Below are 20,253 nucleotides of genomic sequence, written 5' to 3' on the forward strand. Positions count from 1 at the left end.
ATGACGCCCATCATGTATGCGTCGGAAAAAATGACGCAACATGCACATATTTTTGGACATCTCGTACAGTAAATAAATATTAATATTCATATCATATTTTTACACTCAGCAGCATGTGCAATATTATGTGTCATAAAAAATGACGCGAAATTATGTATGCGTGAAAATACGACGCAAACCGCGATTAAAAAACGGCGGCCATTTTATGCAGGAAGTGATGCAATAGGATATCCTGTTTGCCAAATCTGTATTGGAAGTTGACTTTCACTTTCACTTTTCAGTCTCAGATTTTTCTAGACTGTGTGGTTCAGTGAAGAGTGTTGTCCTGTGAATTACTGCTTTGTTGTCCTGTGTAGCTTGTCTTTTGTACTTTGTTCAGTCTAATATTGTTGTGTATCATTGTCTCAGTCTGTTAAGTCTAGTTTTGTCCATTCCTGTATTTGTTTGTATTGTCTGTGGGAGTCTGTTGTGGCTAGGGTAGTTATTGGGGTTAGTTGGGCTATTTTCTCCTTTTCTTAACTTCACACCTCTACCTTTCCCCATTTCCTACTTTATTTTTTCTGCTAGTCATCAGTCATAATGTCAGGGAGGCCTCGCCTGTCCAGGATGGGCGAAGATGAATTGGGGGGATTTATCTGGCTAGTGTGCCATTTCCTCCCGCTGATGCTGGAGGCTGGGGGCCGTGTGATACAGGGGTATCACACGGAGGCCCGGAAAATTCGCTGGGAGAAGGTGCGCCATCACATGGTCCGGGTCCATGGGACCATGCGGAATGTCCATCAGTTGAAACACCGCTGGGCCGATCTGATCACGAGGGAACAGGACCTGCTGGACCACCTGGGAGTCAGGATTGGTGGCCCTGTTGGTGAGTAGCAATCAATTACATGGACATGATAGTAATCTGTGTGTGAACATGTGATGAATGTTACCCAATCTGCTAGATAAGGAGCTGCCTATGTGTAATGCTAGGGAAACCTAGGCCCTTGTCAATATATATTGATATCCCCAAATTGGCTACACTTTTTCTCCCTCAAACAGCAGAAACTTAATACATATATCTGTATTTGGCAGGTGTGGCCCATCTCTGCGTGATGCAATGATGCAAATGCTGCCTTACTAATGTTTACATATGTGCCCTAATGTGTACGTGTTGCACAATGTGTATGAAGACCTATGCTAGCAGTCAGATGGCTCAGTTGTTCTACACATACCAGATGGCTGTAGCTGTATGTAATGTAGTGTAGCATTTGTGTCAGACAAGCAACACGTTAATGGCTCTATTTGTACTCTACATGTCATAATGGGCAATAAGTAAGTCATGTCGAAACAACATACCTACATATGTAGACCCCATCGCTCGAAATCTGATTTGAATCCCATGATGATGATATACATGTGTGTTTTATACACGTCACATGAAGTCAGATATGTTTTCCACAGATATGTCACATGTGTGTGTGGTTGCTGTGTGTTGAACATGTCCACATAGGCTGTTTGACTGTGAGTGGTCATGCAGTCCTCATGGAACAAGTGTCTGGATGTCTCTCTGGAATGCACATGCTGAGATGTTTGGATAACAATATTGTCGGGGCATAATTATTGTGAGTAAACTTGGACGACACCTGACTGTCCTGGCCACTGCATGTGTGTAGTAGGGTGTGTAACTGTAGCAGGAGAATCATCCAATGTTAATGTTGAATACAAACTCATCCATGCAGTATGAGCATGTGTGAAAGTGTATCATTACCATGTCATATTCTCACAGTGTCATTGTAACAGAATTATTTTGTCAGTCCACCCAGTCTGAGTACATTCTTCCTGTCATGCTTTACAGGTGGACCAGAGCCTTACACCGTGGGAGAGGTGGCACACTTCGACGACCCCGATACCTACAGTGAGTGTTGCCTGAGTGCTATTTGATATATTTATTTGCCAATGACGCAAAATGGACTACTGTGTGTTCAAGAGAAATCATGATGTGATGCGCTGGCCGTTCATTGCCATTGTCGTGTTAGTGTGATATCAAATTGGACTTATGTTTCTGTTAAGCAACACCTAGCCATCTCTGAGATTGAGGGGCTGTAGGACATTACAGTTGGGCCGCAATGGGGAATGGGATGAGTTACTTAGAATACACTGGTCAAAGTAAGACTTGGTCGGGGACTTGACATGAACTGAGTCTGCATATCAGACTGACATTCTCCCATATAGCTTAGGCACATGGCTGTGATGAAAAGTGCATCTTCCTAGTTGAGGATGGACTGTGCACACTGTAGGTTGGATCTTCCGGGGGCATGTACTTACACAAGCTGAACTAGGAGTGTGTGTGACTTGAGTGCAATGGCCTATGTGTTCTGTTGAATCATGAGAATGGGTGTTCCACCTCCTCTGTGTGTGTAGTAAAACATGCCTCACTGATAGTATGTCATGTTGGCAAAAGTCATATCATTGTGACATGTGTGGTCCATGGATGTCACAATGTTTGCCTAAGTCCAACGTGTTGCTAGCCATTCATAGGTCTTGTGTGTGAAGGCACATACTTGGTGAAAGTTCAATACACTCTTGGGTGTGCATTTCACATGGGATTGGTGGTTGTTCTTCCCACACCACCCTCAACGACTGGGATGTTAATGTGAAACAGGCTACCTTGGACTGTAGCAACCAGTATCTCACACTTACTTGACACCTTTTGTGTCGTGAGTCAGAACCTAGGGCCAGATGTGCCAAACTGTGTACAAGTTGATAAACTCATAATTATTGTGTGTGAGTTGCAAACATCTGTTTCCTATTCCGAAATGTATTAGGTGATCATGAAAATATATGGGAGATTTTATTTCTAATCCTAAATATGAAGGCTTTTTCCAGTCCTATTTGCAACTGACAGTGGTATGCAAGTCCATTTGCAATGGAGTTTGTGGTTGCTAAGTGAGTCGCAGTTATCATCCACTTTAAGTGGATGGTAACCCACTTGCTAGCTGTAAGGGGTCCCCATTGTAACCCATCACCTTTCCGAGTGTACCAAAATAATCCTGTACAAAACAGGCAGTGGTCCTTGGGACCACTGCGGCCCGTATTTATAATTTTTTTGCACCACATTTGCCCAGCTTTTTGACGCCAAAACGGCGCAAACTTACAAATTACAATTGGAATTTGCAAGTTTGCGCGGCTTTTGCGTCAACAAGTGACGCAAATGCGGCGCAACAACAAATATAAATACGGGCCTAAGTGCCTTAAATTATTCAATATTGAAATTGTCGTAATTTATTTCTAAGTGCTGCTCATTTCCCGTTGAGGTAAACGGCCTACACTTGGGGAACATGTTCTGCGTTATTTCCAAGCGGTCACGGACATGGAGGTCTGCTGTTCCCAGCAGGCCTCCATCCCCGTGAGTGCCCATAGTTGCAAAGGTGGAGCAACTTGCAACCCACATCATTGATGTAAATGAGGTGGCTCTTAGCAACCCCATAGCAACTCACAGACGGTGTCAGATACCCCATTCTGCATTGCAGATTGTTCGTCCCATTTCCCATCTTCCTACATCTGGTCCCTAGTGTAGACATTGGGTTATAGCCCATTGGTTCAATCTTAGCACACAACCAATTCCAGATGGCTTAGAGTGAGGAGTGTGATAGTTATCACATATAGTGACATATGTAGTGAAGTAAGTATGCGGAAGAGGTGCAGCCATGATGTACAAAACCGTAGGGATGATTAGGATGAGTAGTGTAGGGTGATGTCATCCATCATGTAGAGACCTGGATATTCTAGGTGTGATATGCCCTTATGTATGCATGCTTCACATGTACTTCCTCTGAGCCCTTCTGTGAACTATGTTGTGACAATTGCTGCAACCTATACATTTCTAGTAATGTACAAATAACCCATTGTGCTATCCCACCCAATGCAAAGCCAAAGGTAAATATCTGCCTTTTCTCTTCACAGCTGCTAACATGAGGGCGGCCGATCGCATCCATTTTGAGCGGCGTGCCATCCGTTACAGGCACATCCTGCAGGTGCAGTCTGGGTATCGGCGGATGGGCCGCAGGTATCACTCCGAAAGGGCCTCCGGGGCGTGGTGGGCCACACCACAGCCTCCAACAAGTGTGCCACCTACAGCCACCAACGACACAGCCACCAGGTCTGGCCCAGTGGTCCCATCTACTTCGGCTGCCATGGACCCGCCGCATGCAGCACGACCTGGACCCAGCCGTGTGCTGGCAGCAGGACAGTCACATGTCCCACCAACAGCTGCCACTAGCTCGACCTCTGCTGGCACACAAACCCTCCCCACAGACCCTCCCGTGGACCCTGCAGCCTTCCAGGCATTGTCCCAGAAAGTGGACAAACTTTTGAGGAAGGTGGACAACCTGACTGATGACATGAACTATGTAAAGACCCGGGTCCGCGACATCAGGCGCACACTAAGGAGTGCAAACGTCTAGTTCGTTTGCCCTCTTAAACTTTTATCCCTCCCCTCTCACCTCTTTCCTTTTTTTCTCCTGTTAGTTGGGCTTTGGGGATTAGTATTAGGATTAGGATAGGTATGTAGCTTAGTTAGTGTTAGGGAAGAGGGTGGGGGGTCCTTGTTATTTTTCTCAAATATTTGTGTGTGGGTGGGTGGGTGGGGGGCAATGTTGGGATTCATGTTTAATAAAACAAAAACAAAAAAACAAAAAAAAAAATATCTGCTTGTTTAGGATAGTGTAGTATGTGTGTAGGTTAGTATGTTTTGTCCTGCATGTGTCCTGTCTCATAATGGTGGGTGGGGGGTTGATGTTTAGATCGTTTCGTTACATGTGTAGAGTAAGTTTAGCTTAGGTTAGATAGGGACAGTTGTGGGTTATTAGTAGTCAGGTTAGATTAGTGTAGGTGTACCTTTCCCTTAGTTGCCTCTTGTAGTACTAGATATAAATAAATATTTTGTTAACCCTTTACTTGATGCGTTAGGTGCTACTTTATCATGGCCTTGACATCCATGTTGCAGAATTATTTAGTGTGACATTTGTGTCCTATGCTCAGCATCCCCTGGGAATGGATGTTTAACATCCCATCTACCCGTGTGCTCACTTGTTAAGTATCCTCAAATTGGGAGACTCCCCATTGGTAGTGTGCATTGTACACCAAGCTTTTGTTATGATATGTGTCCAACTTCACAAAGAGTGCTTCATTACATGTCAATGTGGGTTAATTGTTAGGTCGGACAGCAGTGTGAAGCTCAGGGAGATCTTTGTAGATGAGGAGTTGTTCACACTCATGTATTGCTGCTTTCATTGCTGAGCTACATCATGTGTGTACTGAAGCAGCATGAATTTCCTTCATGGAAGCCTACTCTGTAAGGGAAGTTAATGCAGTGTGATTTGTACACGATTCATTACATTAAGCGGCATCCATTCTTATTTAAGTCTTGCATGGAGCCTACATTTCCCAGCCACCATTTGCTCTCTGGAATAGCGATAGATGGTGCATCATTCTGACCAACACAGCATGATTGTGTGTGCTTAGTTCCTTCCTCAGTTATTTCCCTCAGTATGGTAGGGCTATGATGCAATCCTGGCCAATGCACAGATGGATCTGAATATATGACATCAGGACAGTAGTATAGAGATTCAACAGGGTTGCCACACAGCCACTTTGGAGTTAGGTACTGCACAGTTGAAGTGTGAAATGACACAGAGACACAATAGGTGAGCAAGTGCGATTTATTTACAGGTGTTGTAGTGCAAATTGTCCATTCAACATTTTGGCTGAGTCCGTTCTGGGGCATCATTTCTTGGTGAGCCTATAGAAGGTGTCAGTGCAGAGGGACAGGATTACCAAATTGTAGGAGAGAGACATTCACTGGCAATGTGGACAAGTCAAACAGTGGATTGCCAAACAGTCATTGAGTGTAGGTGTTCAGAAACTGGGCTTTGACTAAACGCAGGACCTTGGTCAGAGTAGGCCATGGTGCAGGGACTAGGGCTTCCGGGTACTCCTCCGTGTGAAGGTTATTTGTTCCACGTCTTCTTCTTCTGATGTGTGTGTTGCCTCCTCTGTCCTTGTTGTTGTTGGTTGTGAAGGGGCAACACACACCTCAGTGTTAGAAGACATGGAGGCAGACATCCCAGGGGCTAGTCCCTGTGGACTTAGGAAGGGCAATACTGCAGCAAGGAGGGCCTGCTGGTTTCTCAGAATGGCAGCCACATCCCGATGGTAGGCAGCCAGGTCAGCCCTGAGGGGTTCGATGTTGCATTCGTGCACCCGTTGACTGGCTTGCATTCTTAGTTGTTCCGTCAACTGGATGACAGCTGTGGCGATTTGCTTTTGTGTTTCTACAAGTTCCTGCATGTGCGATGTTAGTGCTTGCATCACAGCTGTCTGATCAGCAGGAGGGATCATGCACGAACGCACCCCCTCAAGGCTGGCTGCCATAGTTTGCATCCCCACCCGCACCTCCTTGGCCAGCTCCCGCTGGACCCCAACGACGGTTCTTTCAAAGCTGGTTCCAGTGTCGTCGGAGTCCTCAGCTGTGTTGGAGCTGGCAGGTATTACATTTGGGGTGGCAGGTGGGTCTACTGGGGTGGCTGCTTCTTCTGGGCTCCTCCTTGGGACTGAAGGTGGGGTTTGGAGGCTTCCTAAGACCATGTTGAGGGTTTGTGGGGAGAGGTTGATGGGGTCGTCATCGATGTCATCAGGGAAATCAGGGTCAGGCATATCGGCAGGAGATCCATGTTCCTCTGCAATGAAACAGGGTACAATTAGTGTGTCTGTGTTGTAACAAGTTTGCAAACAGTTACAGGCGTTTGGATGCCTTATCTTTGGTGTCTGTTTTTTTCTGGGTATCTGCTGTCCTTCATATGGGCATTGTTGTAGGCCTATGGCCCACCTGTGTGTCACATGTGTGATGTGGAGCTACCAGACTTGTCTGCCTAATTGCCGCTAGGTGTTGCTTTGTAACATTTTGTGAATAGGCACCTTTGTGTCCTACTAGTCCCTCCGTGATTAACTATTCTTATGTAGAGACATTTTCGAGGGTGTGTTCTCATTATCCGACCTGAGCTGACTTGCTTACGAGGCAGCAGGATAGCTAATGGTGTGATGGACTGAGTCTGACCCACTTTTAATTGACTCTGTCACCCTGATTCTTTCATTTTGCTCTAGCTAACTAGCATTGGCTCATGTCTCCCACAGCAAAGGAATGATTATACATCCGAGCGCATGACATCTTTGGAACTTTTCAGGGAAGTTGTGGTCACTCAGATCCCAACATCTTCACTCTTTTCCAGTATGAACTCATACACAAAAGTCAAAGACAGTATTTGTTTCATATGATGATCTCTTTGAACAACTGACTTGTCTATATTTAGGTGTGAGCCACAATAACCCAAATACTTCAACATGGTAGACTTGAAATAGTCAGCAGGAGAGTAAGACATTGGTCGAAAGCTATCATGGTGCCTAACAGTTTGTACTCTCCCTCTGCTTGTTCTATTTATAGCACAGCATGTTAAGCTTCTAGCCTGCCTGTCTGAATCACTGGGGAGACTTCATCCGTCATATCTGAGCAATGGCCTGTGATCTGGTTTTGCATCTGCAGCAAGGCAGGCAGCGTCTGGTGTTTCTCTGTTTGGAGACTCCCTCTTGTGTGTCTTGGGACAAGGAAGTGATTTTATAAGTCATAAGTCATGGTGATGAGATAGTTTCCCTACGCAGGAATGGCAAATCAGAACCCCTACCCCATCTATCCGCAAAGTACCAGACTGTATCCTTGACTGGGGCACAGAGTGTATCTGTTCTGGCACACTCCAGTGCAGATGTAGGCAAAACAGTGTGATTGGACTTATTAACAACACCCTAGGACTGGCTATTTGGTATATTTCCTGATAGGAAGGCCAATGAGAAGCATGTAGTGCAAAGTGCTCAGAGGCTCTTAGATGTGAGCATATGCGTAAGAGTACATTCAGGGTAAGGTGCAGAAAGGCCTACAGCCTGAGGCTAATGCGCAAAGTATACATTACACTTGCCAGAATACACATTGACTGACTGTGGGTGTTGTGAGTGCCCTGCCAACACACTTGCCTCTCAGGACCTGCCCCATTCACTTTTGATTCACATTGCATGCAGTGTACATGTTCCGTGCCATTTCCTATGCATGTTCATGTTTGGATGTGGTGTGGATGTAAACATTGTTGATGTTTGAAGATGAAGGTGGGTCATGTGTGTTTGATTGTATAAGCCTGTTTATCGTATGAAGGTCCGATTTGTTTGTCAGACTTTGCAGGTGTGTTTGAGTGACCAGTTGCCTATGTCTCCTCCTCAGGTGTTGTCTGAGCAGTATGACATTAGTGATGTAGCCTTGTTATCCAGGCATGTGAGGGACCCTGACGTATGCAGCATGTGTGTGTGGTTGGTGCTGTGTGGGTCCTATTGCTGTTTACTTTGGCTTATGTATGTGTCAGGTATGGACATTGGGCATTTGAGTGTACTGGTGCGTTTGTATTTTTACACTGACTTGTTGCGGATGTCAATGTCACCCCCTAATTTGTGTATGTATATTCCATGGGGAGGTTGCTGCCATTTGGTACTGTAGCTGCACAGAGATGAGAGGCGTTATTGTAAGGTGTTGTGGCAGTTACATTGCAGTTGTTGCTTTGCCTACTGGGTTACTGATAGGGACCTAGTTGCTGTAGGATAGATTTTACAAAACAAGTGCCTGGATGTGAGTTTGCTGTAGTGGCCTTCCTACCTGTCGCTGCTTTCCCTTGGCTCTATTGTTGTACTTACAGGATGTCCCCATGGGGCTGTACTTGTTGCTGTGTTTGGTGGTGCCCCAGCTTCAGTGTGTGCTAGGCATGCCCCCCTACTGTGCTCCTTTACCCATGCCACTCTATGTATATGCTGACTTACATGCATTGTGTAGTAGGTATTCCCCCCCTGGTTGCAGTTAACATTAGTGCATTATAATTCCCCATGCGACTTACCCTGCATGTGCATTGTGTCTTGGTAGTCTGCACTGTCCTGCCCTTGAATCCCTGTGACGATCTCCTCGGGGATGGCGGCTGCAACCATCTCCTCCATGTGGTCCAGGGCCTCCTGTTGTGCTGGACTCCCACCTCCAGTCTGCATTGCTGCCTTCCTGTTCCTGGCCATTTTCTCTTTGGTCCTGCGTTTACAGTCATGCCAGCGTTTCTTACACTCAGTGACTGTGCGGCGTTCTTCAGCCACACTGTTGATCTTGTCCACTATTTGCTTCCATATGGCCTCTCTCCTACTGAGTGGCAATTTGGATGTAATGAAAAGTTGGTGCTGGTGTTCCGTCACCTCTCTCACCAGGATTTCCTGCTCCTCTTCACTGAAGCGACACTTTCTTTTCTTTTTTTGGTTATCCTGGTTTGTTTGTGGGACCTCTTGGCTGGTTCCTGGTCTGCTGTCATCATCCTGGGCTCTGTTGTGTCCACTGGGATCCATGTTGGCTCTCTGGTAACACTGCAGTTTTCGCGCTAGAATTTGACGCAATTGCGTGAGAAAAACCAGCACTTTCACGATTGCGCTGTCGTAAATCGGCCCACGGTGATGTGCGTCGCCTTTACGTGGTTTTTCCTTATGACTTGACGCCGCTGTGTGCGTCACAATATCCTGACGGCCACCTGTTGGTTGCGCCGCCGTACGTCAAAGTATAAATTTGACGCCCGCACGGCGCATCCAAATGGCGTTAGACGGCGCAAAATTTTTTGACGCAAAACTGCGTTAGCGCAGTTTTGCGTCAAAAAGTATAAATATGGGCCACAATTTCCCTCCTCATCTGAACTTTCACTCTCCCACACATCGTTTATTCCATTCTCACTGTGTAATGGGAGTTGGTGTACTGTGTCATTTTGATTCATTCCTTGACCCGTGACCTGCTGAGGAAGCATTACTTGTTGCTGATTCATTGGTGCTAAGGGTATTTGCATTTGCTGACTAGGTACCATAGGAAACTGCTGTTGCATTGGCTGCAACTGTGCCATCTGTACATGGGGCATTTGCACCTGCTGTGACTGTACAGGTTGTAAACCCTGCATCTGATTCACATTATTTTGAAAATTTGGATTTGGATTTGGACCTCTCATTTTCGGTCCTCTCATATTCTGAAATGAATTGACATCATTGTTTTGCTGACCTACACCTTCCTGCACCAACATTGGGTACTCCTGTTTCCAATGCCCGACGATTCTGCACGTGTGACATGGCATCACCTTCTTCATTGCCTGTATACTGTTTGGAATCACAACAGAATTTAAATCAGGACCATTATTCACAAAACCTCCTCGGCCTCTGCCTCTCATTTGTGGCTGAAACATAGCATTTCCCTGCTGTTGCTGCTGCGGCAACTGTTGTTGAAAACCTTGCAAACCTGTCTGAGCTGCTCTAATCTGCATCACCATCACTTTTTCCTTCAACCTTTTCTGTTTTGTCTCAATCTCATCACTGCAGTATTTTGCATAGTTCAACACCTCATCGATCGATTTTGACTGCCAACAGATCAAATGCATTTTAATCATCTGACTGATTTCGGGTCTCAACCCTTCCACAAATCTGAACACAAAATGGAGCATGTCCTTTGCCTCAATCTTTTCCGTACCACTGTAATTTTTAAACGCTTTCAACAATCTCTCATATTAACTTCTTGTGCCGTTCTGTCAATTCTCTGCCAATCCACATTTTTCGACGCAACTTTTGTTTTTAAATGCTCAATCACCTTGTGATAGAAACTCATTACCGTAGGCGATGGTGCACCTGTGTCCCTATCTCTTTCTGGTTCACTTGTTGGCCAACCTACAGCCCTTTTACAATCTTTCCACAAATCTGTCGGAACCACAATTTCGAACAAGGTATTCAGGTCTTCCCAAAGACATTTTGCGAGTTTCACAAATCTATCTGTCTGTTGATACCACTCGATCGGTTTCTCTCTCAATTTAGGGAAATCATCCGTAAAGGATTGAATATCGCACCTGTGCCATGGTACATGGACAAGCTTTCCCCCTGCTGTTTCTCTCATTGGTAACATGGTTATCAGATCATCACTCTGTTGTACTTTCTCATTCCAGTCTATGGTACTTTCTTTCTTCTTGTCCTTTTTCTTAACCCACCTGCTCTCCCATTTGTCTAAACATCTCCAGACCTGCACGCTTTGCAGTATCTCTTTAAGGTGTGTTTTTATTCCTGCAGATCTCATGTGTTAAAAATCTTTTGTCTCAAAGTCTAACCTGTAACTTCTGCTCAAGTGTTTGGTTTTACCTATGTCGACTTTGTTTCTGTCTGCAATTTCTTGTAACTTCTTATGCATGCTGCTTACTTCTCTTGTAATTCTAGGGCACATGTATCTCAGCTCTTCTTCTGTGTATGATTCTAACCTGTTCAAACCCATCGTTCCCTCTACTAGTTCATCTGCTTCCATGCCCAATCTTATTTTATTCAAATATTCTTCTCCCTTCCCGCTGTGTGTACTCTGTGGGGAGTTCAGGCTATTCAACCATTGTGTTAACTGCTGTGCATCCAGTCCCATCAATGTAGCACTTACATCGACTGCTACTGATGGTTTCTGTAACATTTCTGTTTTTGAAGTTAGCGGTACTATTAATGGTGGACCTGACCTTATCACAGTTGACGGAACACAAGCTGAAATTGGACTGAATTCCAACAAGGACCCAGATCTATTTAGCAGTGTTCCTACCGGAGTCATTTCTTGAGTATTTTCTATGCATCTCCTTCCCATCTCATTTTGTGCCATTACCCCTTGGTCGCATACATTCGGCTTTGCCTGTATGTACAATGGTACTGGCTGACCTACAGTGATAGGCAGAGATATTGCGTCCGGATTATGCATGTTCCCCGAATTCTGTGGCATGTTAATTCCCACATTATGGTTCATCACTGCTGGCACATCTAACTGGTTTTCTGCTATTTGAATGTATTTCGGCACTTCTTGCATCTGCTTTTGGGGCATCAACATTTGTGTTGATTCGGCTTGAATCAAAGTCGGTCTTTGGTAATTCTGTCCTCCCTGCTCATCATAATAGCGCCTCTGAACCTGTGGATGATAATCATTGACAGGTTTCAATTTAGGCACGTCAGGATATATTCTCGGAACTTGTGGGATTTCTGGTGTAAAAAGCATATCGGAACTGCTTTGTCTCTGTGATATTCTCAAATTCGGTGTTACATTACCTTGTATTGGTTCTGGAGGGGCAGTACTAGTGCTTGAGCCATTTTCGCTTTCCAAATATGGTGGCGGGCGATCATTTAGCAATTGCATAATGAACTCCTCATCGTCTGACTCGTCTGACCTTTTCGAATTTCTATTGTTTTCTCTATCTCTGGACTGACTCCTGTTTGTTTTATAGGTAGCTTTCCTCCCTTCCATCTCTGCTCCGTCAGTAATCGCTGGAAACAATTTAATTCCCTGCAAATACGTCCGATCTCCAAACCTTTTGAGTACTATCCCATCTAGCATCCGCTAGTGTCTTTTCTACCTTTCTCACTCTTGTTTCAAATTTCTTCTGTTGTTGCCTTCTAGCCATTAGCTCCCAAATTGCTAATGCTTCAAACTGTGCTGGTCTTGGAGGTAATTCATGTCGTATAGCGCGAATCTTAGATTCTCCAAAACTCATAGGTTAAACGACCCATGGATAGGGAACGCTACACTTCCATGCTTTTCTGTCCATTTACACCATTGCTTTAACCAAAGACAAGGTGCAACACCCTTTTCTTCAATCACGATGTAAGCTGGTGTACCCTCAGGCGGTGTTTCTTCTCCTACATTTGCCTTAATATATACATCTCCCCTCAAGGCGCTTTTAAATGCTTTGAAAAATTTCATCTTTCCGTCTTTTATTTTCTTTAAAAAAAATGTAATCAATAAGTGACTTTAATTCCCGGAATACTCTTCGCTTACCTTTCCCCACCAATTGCGCTTCACGGACTGTGTCCAATCCGTGTGCGACCCTTCTCACCAACCAACCTATCCCAGCACGGCTCCTAGTGATGTCACACCCACACACTGCGGCTGACAAAGTCTTGCGGCTTGTCCTCCTTCATTCAGCTTCACTCAAAACTAATTTCTGCAATATATCGCGAGCACTAACCAAAAAGAAGAAAACAAATCTGTCGATTTACTACAGGAAGGGTAATACAATCGCTTCAGAAACCTTAGGGATTTTTCACTAGCCTCGGCAGTTATTCCATCTTTCTCGGTTTCCCACTTACGCAAGCAAAATTTGACCTGCAAACTTTAGTCTCAACTGATCAATGAACTATTCTAGCGCGCCTTAGAATTCGTCAAATCTCAAAGTCGAAAATTTTCTTTAATTCCTCAATATTCATACCGACTTGTTGACCACGCCCGATCAACCTACTAAACCGAACAGATTACAACATCAATCAAGTGTCTCATACAATTTTCAACATACTCCGGAGTCTCTTGACCTCGCAGGGCCCGTCTCAACATCAACAACCACGTGGACAATTTTTCCTGCACAAAGCGCTACACACATATGAAGTTCGACAACTTCCCTACTCTCACACTTTGGAGTATCACTCCTCTAAAATCTTTGATTGGAGTTCGTAACCCCCTAAAAATCCTCACAAACTTCTCAAATCATCTGCGGCAATAAGCTATGCAAGCGCGAAACCCTAACTTCACTCATACCGTCACTAGAAACGCCCAAAACATTCTCACACCTCCATTTCCTCCATTCGCAATCTACGAGATTCCGGGAAAGTCATTGGGGATTTAGGGCATCAACAGCTCTCCAACTTGTTTTATCAAAGAAAATTCTAACTTGACTCCGTCTATTGTGCGGATGGGGTCCCAAAGGGCGAAACCATCAATCTCTGCTACCGTCTACTGATAGCGCGTCCAGTCCTTATAAATTACTTGTACTTGGACACGCTGGAGGTCGGTGAACCTTTTAATCGAGTTGGGCTCTCCTCAACCAAGAATAGTCGGATCACTCAAATCAATAATCAATAACCATTGTAATCAATACCCAGTTAATAGATCAAAACTAACACATTAGGAATCAATAACAGTCGGTATTTTGACGCACCATGACCTTTTAGTCATGAATAACCACACCAGTTTATTAAACGTTAATGAGTTTATTTCCCTATATTAACAAAGCTAACACAATATATATGAGTCTCAAAATCAAATGATATATGTATACGAACATTACTAGCTGTCCATAGCGACGGAAGAAACGCAATCTACGCAAAATCTGGATTATAATGCACTCGGTTATGGCAATGCAAATCACTAATATAAGTAACTGAATTTGACTAATTGCATACATTGGTCAGCATAACAAGATTTCAATTCAACATGGTGCATCAAGTGAATACCTCAACTAACCTCTAATTAGCATTGGCATGTGGGGCATCATGCAAAACGAATTTAGTCAACACAAATTTAGAAAACTTCTAGCTTGGGCCCTATCAGAATAACAGTTGGTACCTAAAAGGAAAAAAACACAATGCATAATACAATTATCATTTCATAATTACCAAATACAATCAGCATTCAAGAAAGTCTTCGTCCTTCAGGTACCGGTTCGATCAGCATGGAGCGAATTTCAAAGGGGCAAAGTTAAGGGCAAGTTTCCTTGCGGCAGCAAGGAAAATGGGGTAAAAGTTACTGCATAGGCAAAACGGGGCAGGTTTAAAGTTAAAGTCTCTAGGGTGAGAATTCTTAAAGTCTCTTTCTCTGCGACAGAGAAAGGTGTCAAAGGACTCGTTCCAAAATGGCTTCTTGAATCTTCCTTCAAAATGGCATCAAGGAAAATGGCTGACTTCTCTTTGTCCGGTGGGTTAAAGTAAGAAACATTCCAAATTCTTCAGGGTCTTCCATTGGAGGGTTCATAGGGTGGCTTCAATTTGACCAATGAATAGTGTCTTCCTCCTCGTACTCATTTATGCATACATTGTCCTTGGAGCCTTGGAACACAAGTTGCAACACAGTTTGCCAATTATTTTTATCTTAGTGCCTTTATTGTCTGCACCTGCAGGAGCTGACCTTGCATCAAAGAGGATGAAACCAGCCTAGCACGAAACCTTGAGATAAGTGTATTAGTCATCTCTACTGGAAAAATACAGCCTTAAAGTAAAATAATATGTCTTTGTTAATACAAATGAAAACCACACAGTTAAAATTGAGACCAGGCAACTAGGCCAAAGCCTCTGCTAAATTTAAGCTAAGCATAAAACAGTTTCAACAAGAAAATCATAGAATACATTTGCAATTATGATGAATTACTACATTTGTCCATTCTTCATGATTAATTAAGCCCGTTTATAATGATGGCGAACTAACCCGTGGGCACAATTTCCCACGTATATTATTTTTCTTTGGTAAAATCACACTACCTTATATGATTTTGGTTACATAATATATGAATATTTGTTAGTCCTTCTTTTTCTGCGTCACCAATGTCTGCCATCGCATTTCAGACGCTGGCTCATACATTCAGACTGAGGCATCGCTTCGGGGAGGTGGGGGGGCAGGGTGTTGGGGTGTTACCTCTAGGGTGACCACTCATCTGTAATTTTCATGGACTGCCCGTTGTCTGTGATGAAATGCTTAAGGGACAGCATTCCTCTGTAATTTTAGTCTTTCACCTAAAGGACAAAATGTAATTAGGACAGTTTTATCAGTTTCCCCAGCTGGAATGGAAGGCAGGGAGTCCCCTGTGCTCTGAGGGAGGGAGGAGCAGACAGAAAAGAAACAGATCTTCTTGCCAGAGTGTCTTCTTCCCTAAAAAAATGAAAATGTGCCAACTGGTAAATCTGCAAATGCAAAGGGGCTTGGAAACCTGGATTGACTTTAATCAAAGGAGTCACTTGAAGTTTTCTGATGCAAAGATATTTTCTTTTAAAGAGGTAGTGTAAGGGTGTTCCAAGGTGAGCTGTTAAGTGTGTGGTTTTAATAAACTGTTATAAAATATTTTTGCACTAGGTATAATCTGTATATTATTGAAATTTGTGTTGTAGAAGGGCTTTTTTTATTTAAACTAAATGTATTTGCGCATTTTGCAGCAGCCTTTATTATGATGTGTGCAATACAGGTTTAAAATAAGGACATTCAGAGTTCTTTCAGGGACCTCAGTACCTCATATTACTAACAAACACTGGCAAAGCCAATAGGTCTCATGTAAGCAAGTTATTTGCTTTGCCAATGTGTTTTAGCCATGTTATACACCAGAGTGGCTGCTGTTCAGCATGGCTAAAAGTTAATGGCATAGACGAGAGTGTTGCATAGTGTTGCAGAGTGCAATGGCAAAGAGCGGAGTCGAGTGTTGTAGAGTGGAGTGGCAGAGAGTGTAGTGTTTAGGAGTGGCATACTGTGGAGTCAAGTGGAGGGGCATATAGTGGAGTGGTATGCAGTGGAGTTGACTGATGTAGAGTGAATTGGTGTAGAGTGTTGCAGAATATAATGGTGGAGAGTGAAGTGGCAATGAATGCAGTGGCATACAATTCAGTGGCATACAACGTAGTATCATAGAATGCAGAGGTATAGATTAGGGTGCATAGTAGAGTGTAGGCGTTCAGAGTGGAGTGGTGCAGACTAGAATGACATAGAGTGCAGCGGCGTAGAGTAGAGTGGCGTACAATAGATTGGCAGAGTGTTCAGTAGTGCAGATTGGTGGTTAGTGCAGAAGCATAGAGTGCAGCATAGGCTCGAGTGGTGTAGAGTGCAGTGGTGTAGAGTGGAGCAGAGTAGAATAGATTAGAGCGATGTAGTGCAGAGTAGAATATAGTGCTGTAGAGTGCAGTGGTGTAGAGTGCAGTTGCGTAGATTGCACTAATGCAGAGTAGAGTGGTATAGAGTACAGTGGTGGAGAGTGCAATGATGTAGAGTAGAGTGTCAGTGCAGCAGTGAGGAGCAGAGTGGCATAGAGAGCCGTGGCGTAGATACAGTAGTGCAGAGTAGAGTGCAGTGGTGCAGAGTACAGTTGTTTAGAGTGCATTGACATACAGTGCAGTGGTTTAGAGTGCAGTGGTTTAGAGTGCAGTGGCATAGAGTGGCATGGGGTAGAGTAGAGAGGTATAGAGTGCAGTGGAGTAGAGTGGCGTGCCATAGAGTGGCAAAGAGTGCAGTAGTGCTAAGTGGTGCAGTGGCATAGAGTGCAGAGTAGGCTTGAGTAGCATAGGGTGCAGTGGCATAGAGTAGTGCAGAATGGAATAGTGTAGAGTGGTGCAGTGCAGAGTAGAGTATAGTGCTGTAAAGTGCAGTGGCATAGAGTGGAGTTATGCAGAGTAGAGTGGTATAGAGTGCAGTGGCATAGAGTGTATTGGTGCAGAATGCAGTAGTACAGAGTACAGTGATGTAGAGTATAGTGGCGGTGAGTGCAGGGTTGCAGAGTAGAGTTATAGAGTGCAGTGGTGTATAGTAGAGTACAGTGGTATAGAGAGCAGTGTCATAGAGCACAGTGGTGCAAAGTAGAGTGCAGTGATGTATAGTGCAGTTGTTTAGAGTGCATGACAGAGTGCTTTGAAGTAGAGTGCAGTGGTTTAGAGTGCAGTGGGGCAGAGTGACATAGAGTGCAGTGGCGTAGAGTGCAGTGGCATAGAGTAGATTGTTTCAGAGTAGAGTGCAGTGGCACAGAGTGGAGAGGTGCAGGGTAGAGTGCAGTGGCATAGAATGCAGTGGCACAGAGTGCAGTGGCATAAAGTAGATTGTTTCACAGTAGAGTGAAGTGGCATAGAGTAGAGAGGTGCAGGGTAGAGTGGAGTTGCGTAGAATGGCATAGAGTGTGATGGCATAGAGTAAAGTGGTGTAGCGTGCCATGGTATAGAGTGCAGTGGTGCAGAGCAGATGAGAGTGACATACAGTGTATTGATTTAGAGTACAGGGGCAAAGAGTTGAGTGTTAGAGTAAAGTGCACTAGCACAGAGTGTATTGGTATAGAGTGCAGTGGCATAGAGTGCAGCGTTTCAGAGTGGCTTAGAGTGGAGTTGCCTAGACTGGTGTAGTGTGCAGAGGTGCAGAGTGCAGTGGTGTAGAAAGGTGTAGGGTGCATTGGCCATAGAGTGCTACAGAGTAGAGTGGAGAGGCGAAGTAGCATAGAGTGAAGTGGCATAGAGTGGAATGGTTCAAAGTGGAGAACAGTGCAGTGTCCCAAAGTGCAGTGGCATGGAGTGGTGTAAAGTGGAGTGGTGCAGAGTAGGATGTAGTGGTGTGGAGTAGTGCAGAGTAGAGAGTAGAGTGGAGTCTTCGTGGTGTGGTAACAGCACGTTTTTGATTGAAATTACCATTACGTTTGACCACACATACATTTTTTCAAATAAAACTATACAGTGCACAGACGATGATGTGTGGAAACTGCATCACCTAATGTAATGATTTGTTTTAATCATAAAAAGCTATTTGGTTCCAGCACAGCTCAGAATTATCAAAAATGTGCCTTATTTGTACTCCTAATTCTGATATATTCTGAAATCTTTGCACAGTTTATTTAAATGTTGTCATGTGACAGAAAAAACTCTTTCCTACCCCCAGTATCCAGCAAGGTTGTCGCATAATTCCTCTCACTTTGAAGTCAGAGAAATAAAAGTAAACATTAAGTTCCCACCGAAGGCAGAGCCTGATATTTGACCTTGTTAGCTGAACGCACAGCAAATATGATGAGATAAGATCAAGTTTTACAAGCCTGTTTACAGAAAAGAAACACTCAGAAAGATACTGTAAATAAGGTTTGGGAAAGGGAAGGGACAAACTCAAGCTGGATAGCCTAAAAAAAATAAAGCCATCAAATTGAAAGCAACAAAATGTGAGTTACAAACCGCAAAGCCAACGGCAAGCAAAAGGTGGAATGCATTCCCCAGGAAGCTCTATGAATGTACTTAAAAGTAACACCCGAGGGCTACTTTGTGGGGAAAGTGCAGTATATTAGTCCAGTCCGTATCTTGCAGAAGTTTGGCCACATCAATCACCCAGGTAGTATGACGAGAAGACCTGGAGTAGTCTTCATGTTGCAGGAAAGGCCTGTACACCCATCTTATCAGTTTGCCGCGAGTCCCTATGGTGTAGAGCTTCTGGCACAACTCATGTAGGGTTAGTGCTAGGTGGCAGAAATGAAATAGGGCATTTAATGATTGTTTAATGTGGTTTAAATGAGTTTTCTGGGGTGAAGATTGTAGTCTGCCACAAGGGTTTGAAAATTTAGTAGCTCGCCATCCAGAAACAAATCCTCCAATTTTAAGACACCTGCAGTATGCCACTGACAAAGTTGTTTGAGTGGGAAGGCCTAGCAAACGTAGTGCAGGAGCACCGAGTTTCTTCATGTCAGTCAGTTTATAGGTTCTAGCAAGGTAAGAGAAAGCTGTGCAAGATAACCCTGAATGGTGTTCCATAGAATTGTCTGTAGGAAACAATGAGCAGTGAAGTAGGCCCTCCTTAAAAGTCTTTACAGATAAACCCCATCTCATGCAGGGGGGCAGGCAGACAGCCAGTGAGCCACCCATTGGACCTGTGCAACTAAATAATAGCGTTCTAAGTCCAGCAGGCCTAATCCACCTGCAGTCACTGGTAGCTTCGAAGTGGAAAGAGCTACCTGACGGTGCCCCAGCGACCAAATCAGTTGTGTGGTGTGTCTGAAGAAGGAATGAAGGGCGAGCAGGGGAAGGTTTTGAAAATAATACTAACATCGGGGTAGCACACCATCTTCACTAGTGCCACGTGGCCCACTACAGAAAGCAGAAGAGAAGACCAAAAAGCAAACTGGGCTCTGAGGGACCATGATGCTCTGCCAAAATTTCCATCCTGCAAATCAGTGGGGAAATGGTAGATATTATTCACTAGGTATCGAAAGGCAACTGGTTCCCAGTTCAATCTGAGGTTTAATTGTATATAAAGGTGAAAACAGTACCATGTGGCAAAAAAAAAACAATTACATTTCAAAATCTTTCTCATGTTCTTACATTTTGTTTGTGCAAATTACATTCCAAATATTTTGAAGATTTTAAGTGTACTTGACACTTAGGGATGACCCAGATCACTGGTTTGGCGTTTGCTCAATTGCAAAACCATTTTAAGACATGGACAGAGTGGGCAATTGCCTTGCACAACCTTGCAAGGGGTCTGCCCCCTGCTCACCCTGCGGACACTGTGGACCATTGCACCAGAAGTGTTTGCCATGGTCAGTTGGTGCTGCTTGTTCAACTACTTGACTGTGCCTCTTCTGTTTCTCTGTCTGCAGAGACAACTCCCCTGGTACGCAATACCTTCGAATAGTCTTG

This window comes from Pleurodeles waltl, chromosome 4_2 (assembly GCF_031143425.1).
Source record: "Pleurodeles waltl isolate 20211129_DDA chromosome 4_2, aPleWal1.hap1.20221129, whole genome shotgun sequence".
Taxonomy (NCBI): domain Eukaryota; kingdom Metazoa; phylum Chordata; class Amphibia; order Caudata; family Salamandridae; genus Pleurodeles; species Pleurodeles waltl.